This window comes from Papaver somniferum, chromosome 5, assembly GCF_003573695.1.
Source record: "Papaver somniferum cultivar HN1 chromosome 5, ASM357369v1, whole genome shotgun sequence".
Taxonomy (NCBI): Eukaryota; Viridiplantae; Streptophyta; class Magnoliopsida; order Ranunculales; family Papaveraceae; genus Papaver; species Papaver somniferum.
In genome coordinates this window covers 160,361,850-160,373,019 of record NC_039362.1, presented here as the reverse complement: position 1 = coordinate 160,373,019, position 11,170 = coordinate 160,361,850, and the positions used below count along the sequence as shown (strand labels likewise).

General features: G+C 36.0%; 1 pseudogene; it reads right to left on the bottom strand.

Annotated features, from left to right (window-relative positions):
- Window positions 1-2,368: 2,368 nt before the first annotated feature.
- LOC113279954 overlaps window positions 2,369-11,170 on the bottom strand; it is a 37,538-nt pseudogene continuing 28,736 nt past the window's right edge.

Here is an 11,170-nt window from a genome sequence, read left to right as displayed (position 1 = left end):
AAAGTTCTTAGTTTCAATAAATAAGCTCCAGAGACTAGAAATTTATGCTTATTAAGGTTGGCACTAACTAATCTAAGTGGATGAAAGCATTTTGGTTGTAGGATTTGAGGAACCAATCTGATTAGATGGAAACATCTAAAGAGTCTATTCATAAAAGCACAGAGCTCAGGTGTTAGAAAAAGAAAACATGGTAGTTTCGCCATATCCTCGTGATGGAAACATCGAAAGAATCCTGATCACTTTTTTTTTCTTTTTACCATTACTAGGGTGAAATAGAGTGACTGAGATGAAAAAAAAAATAAAATAAAAATTGAGACCAGACCACCAGACCAACCGGAATAAATACAATAAAGTCGACCACTGGTACCCTTGTATATGCCAGCTGAGTTGACCCAGAGTTAGGATTATCGACCACTGGTTCCCTTGTATTTTCCAGTGTGTTGATATTAGTCCAGACCAGTATCTCAGTCCATTAGGATAGGTTCACCTTAGTCAACATCATCCACATTTTTCTCTACATCCATCTTCTTAATCTATCCATGTGATTGGTTGACTCCGGTTTATGATGTCCAGAAACTATCTGAGTAGAGCTCTGTCACTTTATATGAATTTTAGTATGCTTGAGTGCAAACTCGTGTATAGCAATTTGAATTTCGCATCAGGGTACTTCCTCCTGTAGTCAATAAGTATGCCAACCAAGGAGATTCTTTAGTGCCTTCCAAGGTTCTGTATAGATAGCTAGGGTCTGGAGTAATGGTTTTGTGGGCACACCTCTGGTAAACCCTCCTGAGATTAACTCGGTTTTATTTATTTTTTAATAGTTTTGCTCGAGGACTAGCAAATAATAAGTTTGGGGGTATTTGATAGACGCATTTATGTGTCTATTTTGTTCTCAATGTTCTGTATTGTTAGACTCGATTAAATACTTATTGTGTTATTTTATGTTTTTGTAGATGTTTTTGGAAAAATAAGCTCTCGCGGCGAAATTGGCTCGAAAAGTGGTGTTTTACACCCTAGGATAGAGTGCTAAAGACACCCCAGAAATGCACCGGAGGAACCCAGAAAAATTACTAAAAGGCACCCCAAGGGACATGTGTTATTCGGACTCCATCAACGGATAAGGGGGCGACCACTGGATAAGGGGTGACCTTCTTCACAAATTCAAAAAATATATTTTGGCGGGAAAATATTTGCTCTTCACTGGCAGATTTTCTCGATTGCATTTGGACGTGATTTTGTGCGATTCAATCGCTGAAACTTTGTGGAAAGATGTGATATATCATAATAAAGATGGTATAGGTGTTTGGTTCGACCATAATTGACTTGAATTGGCTAGGAAATCCACGAGCTGGAAAAAGGGGAATACGTGCAGGGAAGAGTTGTTCACGGGATTCAGCGTGTTTGTACGTGTTTGGATGGAGTTGGGATGCTGTAGAAACTTGTTTGGAGTGTGTTCCACATCAACAGAAGCGCGGAAGAGGAATTAAAGGAAAGAAAATCCCATATTTCTTTGAAAAAAGAAAGAAAATATCCCGAGTAAAAGAAGATTATTTGGGATTAATGGAGGAGATTCAACGCGTGTTTTTGGTTTAAATAGGTTCCCTGGGAGTCCTAGAGGGGGTGTCGAGAGTTGGAGGTCGAGAGGATAGCTCGGGAGCAAGAAATCACGAGTTGATCAAACTCTGTTTCTGCTGCTGCTGATGATGAAGAACACCAAGAACACGAAGAACAGACTGGCGTAGACAGTCGTTAATCAACAGTGTCTAAGACGCACACTAGAGGGTCGCAGTGCAGTCTCAACATCAGCATCACCTGTCTCTTATCGTTCTTTTTGTGACGCCTTCTGTGGGTCGTACATTCACTGTTTTACTCATTTTTATCATTTTAATCAACTTTTGAGCAACAAACATGTATTTTGAGAAAGTGATTAATATGAGAAGCTAAATCCTAACACTGGGACGACGGATGGAGCCCTATTTCACGCATGTGGTAATTTTAATAATTCTTTTTATGACTTTTGCACTTGTTTTTAATTGATTTATGGTTCGAATTAATTAGTTATCATTTTATTTGATGGGTCATGCTTGCTTAAATGTTTGATGTTCCATGCTTACGATTTATAACTAATATTTTGAGAATCTATATTGGCAAAGAATAAGAGTCCATATTTTTAATATTTGAGCTATAATTGCATGGAAATATTATTTGAATCACATGAATGGAATTTGGTGAAATTCTTAGTCCCAATACCTCTCACCATTGTTAATTTTTTTTTTGTATATAATTTTATTAAACCTTTAAATTTAATCTTCACAAATCTTTGAGTTCGAATCCTATTTACTACAACAACGACTCTCAAAAACTATAATCAGATATCACAGAAATATTTGCAAGAATTGATAGGGGTATACCTTGATGTTGCTTCTTTTGGAACAACTACAACAGGTGCATGATCGAGGATACCTGCAAAACAAAACGACAAATGTCACAAAAAATCCTAAATTGCAGGAAAAAGAAAAGAAATAACAACGAAAACCTAAAAAGCGATGCGGGGTTTTGGCTAAAAATGGAGTTTGGATTTGTTTGAATGCTTTATATAGAGACACCAAACCCAAAAATAAAATGATTTTATTTTTGATATAATATTAATTAATATCTAAGATTATCTGGAATTTCCTTTTTATTTTGAACATAACATTAAGCAGTATCTACATTTTTCCCGTTTATATCCATCTAGTGTAATATTTTTGGCAACTTCAAGCAAAGAAAACCACAAATTTACCTATTGAAGTATTTCCAATCGTAGTTGAAAGTATCTTTATTAGTGCATTTAATTTAATATTTTTATGAATGAGCAATATTAAAAAGTATAGTAATAAAATCAGGATATTCGGAAGAAAAGAGATATTATTTCCGCACTTGTGTGCAATTTTTTTTTTTCTGTAGTTTTTATACTTCGGATAGCCACTATTTTTGGATACTTGCACGTACTTGTTGAAATTTTTGTGTCTAAAAGATATTTGGCATATTCTACATCTCATAATAGAATCTTTTTTTGGTTTGTATTTACGGAATGAATAAAATTAATTTTAAAAAATCATTATTATTATTGCATTGTTCTACGAAAGCTTTTGTTTTTCTATTCTGAACTTTTTGTTTGATATCATGCATTGATCATCACGATTTTCTATTAGTTATTTTGTATCTTTAATATTCTACAGGACCAACAATTAAATGTTCTAGCAAAGGAGAGGCAAATTCGAATTATTGGTGTGTATCCACGACTCTAAAAATTTTAATTTTTAATTTGGGAAATGACTCATATTTGGCTCAAGCATGATTTAGCTTCATTATTGAATCGTTTTTGTAATTTCATTTGGAGTTGTAATTGTAAATTGCAATTAGAATTAGAATTTATTTAATTATTAGTAGTTTGGAACTATAATTAAAATTAGTTTCATTGGAATAAATGTAATTGAACAATGGACGTTGGTTTTTTTTTTGTATGATTGATTTAATTTGTGATGAAATCATGATTAATAGTGTATATTTTTATGTAATTTTATTTTAATTTTTTTTGTGGAATTCTATGTCAGATTAAATTAAAATAAAATATATTATAATTAATTTTTCAATATATTTTTGGTAATTTTATAAGGCTTTTCAAGATTTAACTGTTTTCGGAAATAATTTTTGTGGAATGTGATTGTCTATAAAATATTTTTTGGGACAAAATATATCTTCTTGGATTTTCTTTCCAGAATTTTTTCAATTACCATAAAAACAAAAATGGTGGGGCCAGAATCAACCAGAAGCTCCGGTTAACCACGTCGATCGAAAAAACTCTATTTTTATATAGAGAATATTTTCAAAAATGACCAAACAGAGAGTTGACTAGGTCAACTGGACTAGACTCCCTCTAATATATTATTTGTAGGACCTATTGGTATTTCCTACTTAAAAATATCAAAATCAGTATCTTCATTAATTTCACGCTCGTTTCATTTCAAACTTGACATATGAAGAGCGCTAAGAATGTGGTTGATGATGAAGAAGAACCGACTTTAGTCGGCAGAATTCCACGTGGGGAGATGTACGGTTTTCGCGTTATCAGCGAATGTACACGTGGAACATTGTGGATGAAGTGTAGTGTACGATGTAAAGGAGTCGAATTTTTTTTATACATACAGAAGGGGGTACGTCGGAACTTCGTTGAAGACAACCGCTAAAAGAGTTTGAAATTGGATGTCGGAGTCGGTGAGAAAGTTTGGAATTGGATGTCGAAGTCGGTGAGAAAATACTAGAGACATTGAGAGTCTTATAGAAAATGGATAAGTACAACAAGTTAAATGAAAATTGTGCAAAACCTGGACCGCCCGGTCTGACCGGTCCGACCGATAAACCAGTGAACCAGTTGAAAAATGGACTGGTTAGCCATTAACCCACTAACACGGACAATCCAATCAGTGAACCATCTGACCCAGCTGGTTGTTTATCTGGTTCACCGGATTACCTGTCCAACAAATAAATTGAAGTTTTTTATTTCGAAAAGGCGAATCACTTTCGTGTGGAAACTCAACGGAATCGGTTCACACCAAAAATGCAATCTGAAGGCAGCTAATCTTATTCATTCTCTAATAATCTTGTTCAATCCAAGCAGGCTTCGTAAAGAGAAAAGAGAGAAGTTAAACACAAAATCTACAAGACATGCTGGAAAATATAAATTCTATGATGAAATATCTAGGTTAATAGAGAGAAAGAGAGAAATTAATCTTCCAACTAAACAATTTCTCTGTGTATTTCTTATAAATCTTTGTTATATTATAACCACATATCTTTGATTTTTTCGGAAGATGGAGGTGGTCACTAGAGGTGGCTGTGGACTGTGGAGGCGGAAAGAATTACTGTATTAGCTAGGTTACGGAAAGATGGTATATGAGAGTTACTGAGAAGGCATAAAATGCTTTGAAGCTAGGGTTTTCACTCAATGGTAGGCATGTAAATAGTGTACATTAGAATGGCAAACATAGAGTGAGTAAAGTAAGAATATCAATTTAAAAAAATATATATCAGACATTTTCGGATTGATTACTTGATGACCATGCACCAATGTACACTGGATAATCTTCATAAATATTCTAAACACAATCAGTATCTCATTGATCAAATTACTCATGTCACACTACAAACCGAAAAAGTAGTTCGTCACCAATCCCATGATAGCAAACCTGCAATAGTACCTGGTCGAGCAGGGCCGAAGTAGTTTGCCACCAATCCCATGATAGCAAACCTGCAATAGACCACAACGACGTTTGAGATTTCGCGAGAAACACTTCATCATGTATAGTTTAAACTCCTAAAATGAACGTTATAAATTCAAAATAGACAGAATCATGTGTCCAGCCAGTATCAGAAAAGGTTTGTGTGATAGGAAATAATACTAGGCAGGAATCCTAGAAGATATAACACGCTATTGACAGAGATCAGAAGGCCTGTCCATCATGACATTGCGATCCACATCCCTTTCAGAACTGCAATTAACACTACCAAAAATATCATGGATATAAGATTCTCGCAACTAAAAACTTGCATCACTAATTGTCAATGAGGACACATTGTGTTTGTTAATGTGCTTTTGAATATGTTGATATTAAAACATGCTAAGTTCCTTTCAGACTGAAGCAGCATCTTTTGGATGAGTGAATCCCAAAGTTTGTGAAGGTGAATTATACATACATCATGGCCATGGATATCTGTTTAAGATCGTACTCAATTTTCATGCTTGCCAGTGACTGTGCACAGAAGATTATAGCTAGCCAGGAGCAAATCTTGTACTGCAAAAGATATCAGCGGTAATTGTGAGCTTAAACAGTAATACAATTTCTTCTAATTGATGTTCAAATCGTCATGATTAAACAAATTAATCATGTAATTCCTTCCTATATAATAAAACCAATAGATTTCCAGTTCAAACTTCTTACAAAGACTCATTGGATCTTTAGATTGATTCGGACTCTAAACGGATCATGTTTTCAATAAAGAATATACATATCAAAGAGTGAATTACACCAAAATAAACTTCAATTTCATTAAAAATAACAGTAAGATTCTTCATTTCGGCGATTTCAACTTTCTGTTGAGTTAATATCGACTAAATTCACAGTGAGAAAAAGAAAACTCTTCAAGAAAAAACAGAGCATTACATTACCAGTAAAACGGGTGAAGAAGACGATTTTTCGAATCTGGTTGCCGAACCATACCCATAAACGATATTAGCCCAGTTACAAGTAGAGAAATATTTCAACTTCGATCATTTTTCTCCATTTTTTGCTAACAAAACCAGATCTAGCTAAGTTTTTGCATCAAGATGTTCAGTACATGTAATGTTAAATCACCGTCTAGCGAATCCAATTCGAATCCAATTCCAATCTTCATCAAGCCAAGATTTTTTTTTCAAACATACCCATATCAATATCTATTCAAAGTCAAACATACCCGTACAAAGATTAAATCAGAAATGGGTTGACAAATTCATAATTGAAGCAAAAGAAGTTGAATTTCTTTTGAGTGAATTCCAAAATGCATAACTAAACGGTATGTGCATACCGAAATCAATACGACGCAGTAGGCGGATGAAGATATGAGAAAAATAAAAGAACTAAAATAAGACTCCAAACCTATTGATGTGATTTTCAATTGAGTTGTAGTAAAAAGTTCGTTGAGACTTGTGAAAGCAAAAGATTTTAGATTTAATGAAATTTAAAAACAAACAAAACTTAATTCAAGATTATTAGGAATAACCAAGACACTGATTCCACTATCACACGTGAATAAATTATGGCAAATAATCCAAAACTTTAATTATCTTTTAGTCCCTTATTCCTTAATTCACAAATAATCAAACATATTCTCAAATATTAATTGTATTCCCCGAGCATAGAATATCAATTGATTAAACAAAGTATAATCTATCAAATTGAATCACAAGTAATTAAAAAAATTATGTAAACATTTAAAAACTCTGCAAAAGCAGTGATTGAGTGAATTATAATTAAAAATTAGAGAAACATGTGTAAATAGCTTCATCCATTGCGTTGGTTGAGCGAGAATTTAGCCTCTCATCATGTTGGAAACACACTCAGAATTCGATTTCATTGCTCCAAAATGGTTTACAAATGATGAAAAGGGAGAAATAATTCAAAACCTGGTTTGTAACAATTATATTTGTTACAAACCAAAGAACGATACAGAGGATGTGTCACTGTTACTGTAGCTCTAAGACTGTCACTGAACAGTGGCAAATACTATAGCAAAATAAGACTACTTCTTGAGGTCTTATGTTCTTCGTGTTCTTCAATGGCAGCAGCAGCAACAAGTTTCTCTGGTGATCGTATTTCGCCTCTGTGATGTTCCAAATCCTTCCCAAACTCTCTGTCTTCCACTATGAACTACGTAGAACCTTTATATAGCCAACAGAAGCGAAATAACTCCTTAAATCTTTTGCATTGATCCGAGATTATTTTCCTGCCATTTACGGGAATATCTTCCTTCCATTGTCTCTTCACGTGTTTTCCTGATGTTGACACACTTCCAGAGCATTGAGTTTACGTTCTTGATGAAGTAAAACTCTTTCTATCCACATGCCACCTACCAAATATAGCAGAAGATACCCGAGAATATATACTACCCTGTTCTATCTTGTGTGCACATAATGTTCTCTTACTTGTCGATTCTAGGACACAAGCCTTTCCTGTTTCCGCGTAACAGAACCATTCCAATTCAAATCCGAGAGAATCTCGGCAAATATTACGTCCAATTCTGTCACTGAAATTTCCGCAGCTGCCAAGTCAATTTCCCGCCATTTTTCAGTTTTTAAACGAAGAGGAAAGGTTGGCCCCTATCAAGAGCAGGGTTGCAAATAGTAGCTTCCTTGAGGGGTGTCCTGAGGGTGCCTTTAGTACTTTTCTCCCGGGGGTCCAAATAGCACTTTTTGAGCAACTTTTTCCACACAAGTGTATTTCTCCAAAAACACCTACAAAAATATAAAAACACCATAATAAGTACAAAATCAAGCACTAGCAATAGAGACACTTGGGACAATTCAGACACAAAAATGTGTCTATCAAATACCCCCAAACTTATTATTTGCTAGTCCTCGAGCAAATCTAATATAAAATGACTACACTTAGCACGTGCAACAAGCCATTAAACCGCTAGGTGGCCCTAGCGGCGGAGTGTTGTCTCCGCAGGGTTCACTAGAGGTGTACCCACAAAACCTTTACTCAAGACCCTAGCTATCTACGCAAAACCTTGGAAGGCACTAAAGAATCTCCTTGGTTGGCATAATCTCATTGAATACAGGAGGAAGTACCTTGATGCGAAATTCCAATTGTTGTACACGAGTTTGCACTCAGCATACTAAAATTCATATATAAGTGACAGAGCTCTACTCAGATAGTTTCTGGACATCATAACCGGAGTCAACCAATCACATGGAAAGATTGAGAAGATGGATAAAGAGAAAAAAATAGATGGTTTAAAGTGAAAGGGTGTTTCCAATATCTGTCTGAAGGCCTCTGCCAAGATGAACCTATCCTAATGGACTGAGATACCGGTCTGAATAATATCAACACAACTGGCATATACAAGAGGACTAGTGGTCGACAAAACCTAACTCTAGGTCAACACAACTGGCATATACAAGGGCACCAGTGTCGACTTTATTGAATTTATTCTGGTTGGTATGATGGTCTGGCCTCAAATTTTTTTTTATATCTCAATCACCCTATTTCACCCTAGCAATGGTAACAACTTGAATTGTGTGCCCCACCAAGTCACTTAAAAAATAAAAACATAAGGATTAGGATTCAACGAGATATGGCGAAACTACCATGTTTTTTTTTTAATTCTAACACCTGAGCTCTGTGCTTTTATGAATAGACTCTTTAGATGTTTCCCTCTAATCAGATTGGTTCCTCAACTTCTGTAACCAAGATGTTCCCATCCACTTAGATTGGTTAGTGCCAACCTTAATAAGCATAAATTTCTAGGCTTTGGAGTTTATTTATTGCAACTAAAACCTAACAAAAAGTTTCTTCCCCACCCCCAAACTTAAATCTAACATTGTCCTCAATGTTTCTAATGAAAGAGCAATACCAAAAAGTAAAGTAACATGAGGAATCAGTGAAAAGAGAAGTCGGAAAGATAGTACCTGGGTGAAGAAAGAAATCAAAAACTACTATACAACATACAATCGCCTCGATGGTCAATCAAGGGTAAACATGGTCCTCCAGAGGGACCTCCTGAACATCACCTGTAGGAAAGGGCTCTAAAAAGGGTTTCAATCTCTGACCGGTAACCTTCGAAGAACTACTACCATCCGGTGTCTCGATCTCAACAGCTCCATGAGGAAAGACAGTGCGAACAATAAAAGGACTCGTCCACCGAGAACGTAACTTCCAAGGGAAAAGATGCAAGCGGATATCATACAGAAGAACTTTTTGACCTGAAGAAAATGACTTTCTTAAAATATTCTTATCATGCACAAGTTTCATTTTGTTCTTATACTCCTTAGCACTATCGTATGCATCTCTACGAATCTCTTCCAACTCATTGAGATGGAGTTTCCTATGGGCTCCTGCCTTGTCTAGTGAAAAATTTAGCTGCTTAACAGCCCAATATGCTCCATGTTCTAACTCAACAGGTAAGTGACATGCCTTTCCATACACAAGACGATAAGGTGACATTCCAATGGGGGTCTTAAACGCAGTACGGTAAGCCCATAAGGCATCAGTAAGCCTAGACGACCAGTCTTTCCGATTAGGATTAACTGTTTTCTCTAATATACGCTTTATCTCCCTATTGGAAACCTCTACCTGACCACTAGTATGTGGATGATATGGGGTAGCTACCTTATGTGTAATACCATATTTCTTCATCAAAAGCCTAACAGGTCCACTACAAAAGTGCGACCCTCCATCACTAATTATAGCTCGCGATGTACCAAAACGTGTAAGTATATTATCTTTCAAGAACTCAAGCACAACCCTATGGTCATTAGTCTTACACGCAACCGCCTCAATCCACTTAGAGACATAGTCTACAACGACAAGGATGTATAAGTTACCAAAAGAATTAGGAAACGGACCCATAAAGTCAATACTCCACACATCAAAGACCTCAACAACTAAAATAGGGTTCAAGGGCATCATGTTCCTACGGGAAATGGTTCCTAATTTCTGGCAACGTTCACAACTAACACAGTAACTGTGGGAGTCTTTAAACAACGAAGACCAATAGAATCCACACTGCAATATCTTAGCAGCAATATTCTTAGCACTAAAGTGACCCCCACAAGCATGATCATGACAAAAGAAAATAATACTGGACTGGTCACTTTCAGGTATACATCTCCTAATAATCTGGTCGGGACAATAGTTAAATAAATAAGGATCATTGATGAGTGCCAAATAATGTATATATTTATCCCTTTTTGTTAGCATTTAACTCATCTTTTGTGCATTAATTCTACATTTTATCCCATATTCTGTATTTTCATTGTTTTCAAGAATAAATATTTTTCTTACTTAATTTTGCATTTTTAGGTAATAAATAAAGTCTAGATGAATAGCGGAGCGGAAAAGAGCAGAAAAGCGGTGAAAAGCCGGGAGGAATTACACAAGGAATCCGCGAAGAATGTTGTGCACAAGACCAAAAAGCTAGGAATGGGCTCAAGAAGGAAGAATTGTTCTTAAAGAAGATATGGGCCTGGCATACCCAAGGCCCAAAACCCTTACCCAAACCCATTTTCTATATCCATACCCGCCTCCATTCTTAGCCGTCAGATTGGATCCATATCATCATCCAACGGTCGCCTCCTCTTCGTGCATCAAAGTCTGAAATTCCTGACCAACACTACAGCACCTAACTCCATCTCACGCCGTTAGTTTCGTTGTATCTCTTCATCCGACAGTCTCTGAAGGCTATGTTCCATCTTATCGTTGGATGCATTTCAGATGTATCGATCCAACGCCTATCACTCGCCTAACATCGAAATATGATGAGCCCGCCTCACAATCGAACAACCTACACCTATACCCATCGCCAAACAGCCCCTTCTTCCCATTCTATCGACCTCCTCCTTCTTCTCCATCCCTCTGCAGAGAAACCA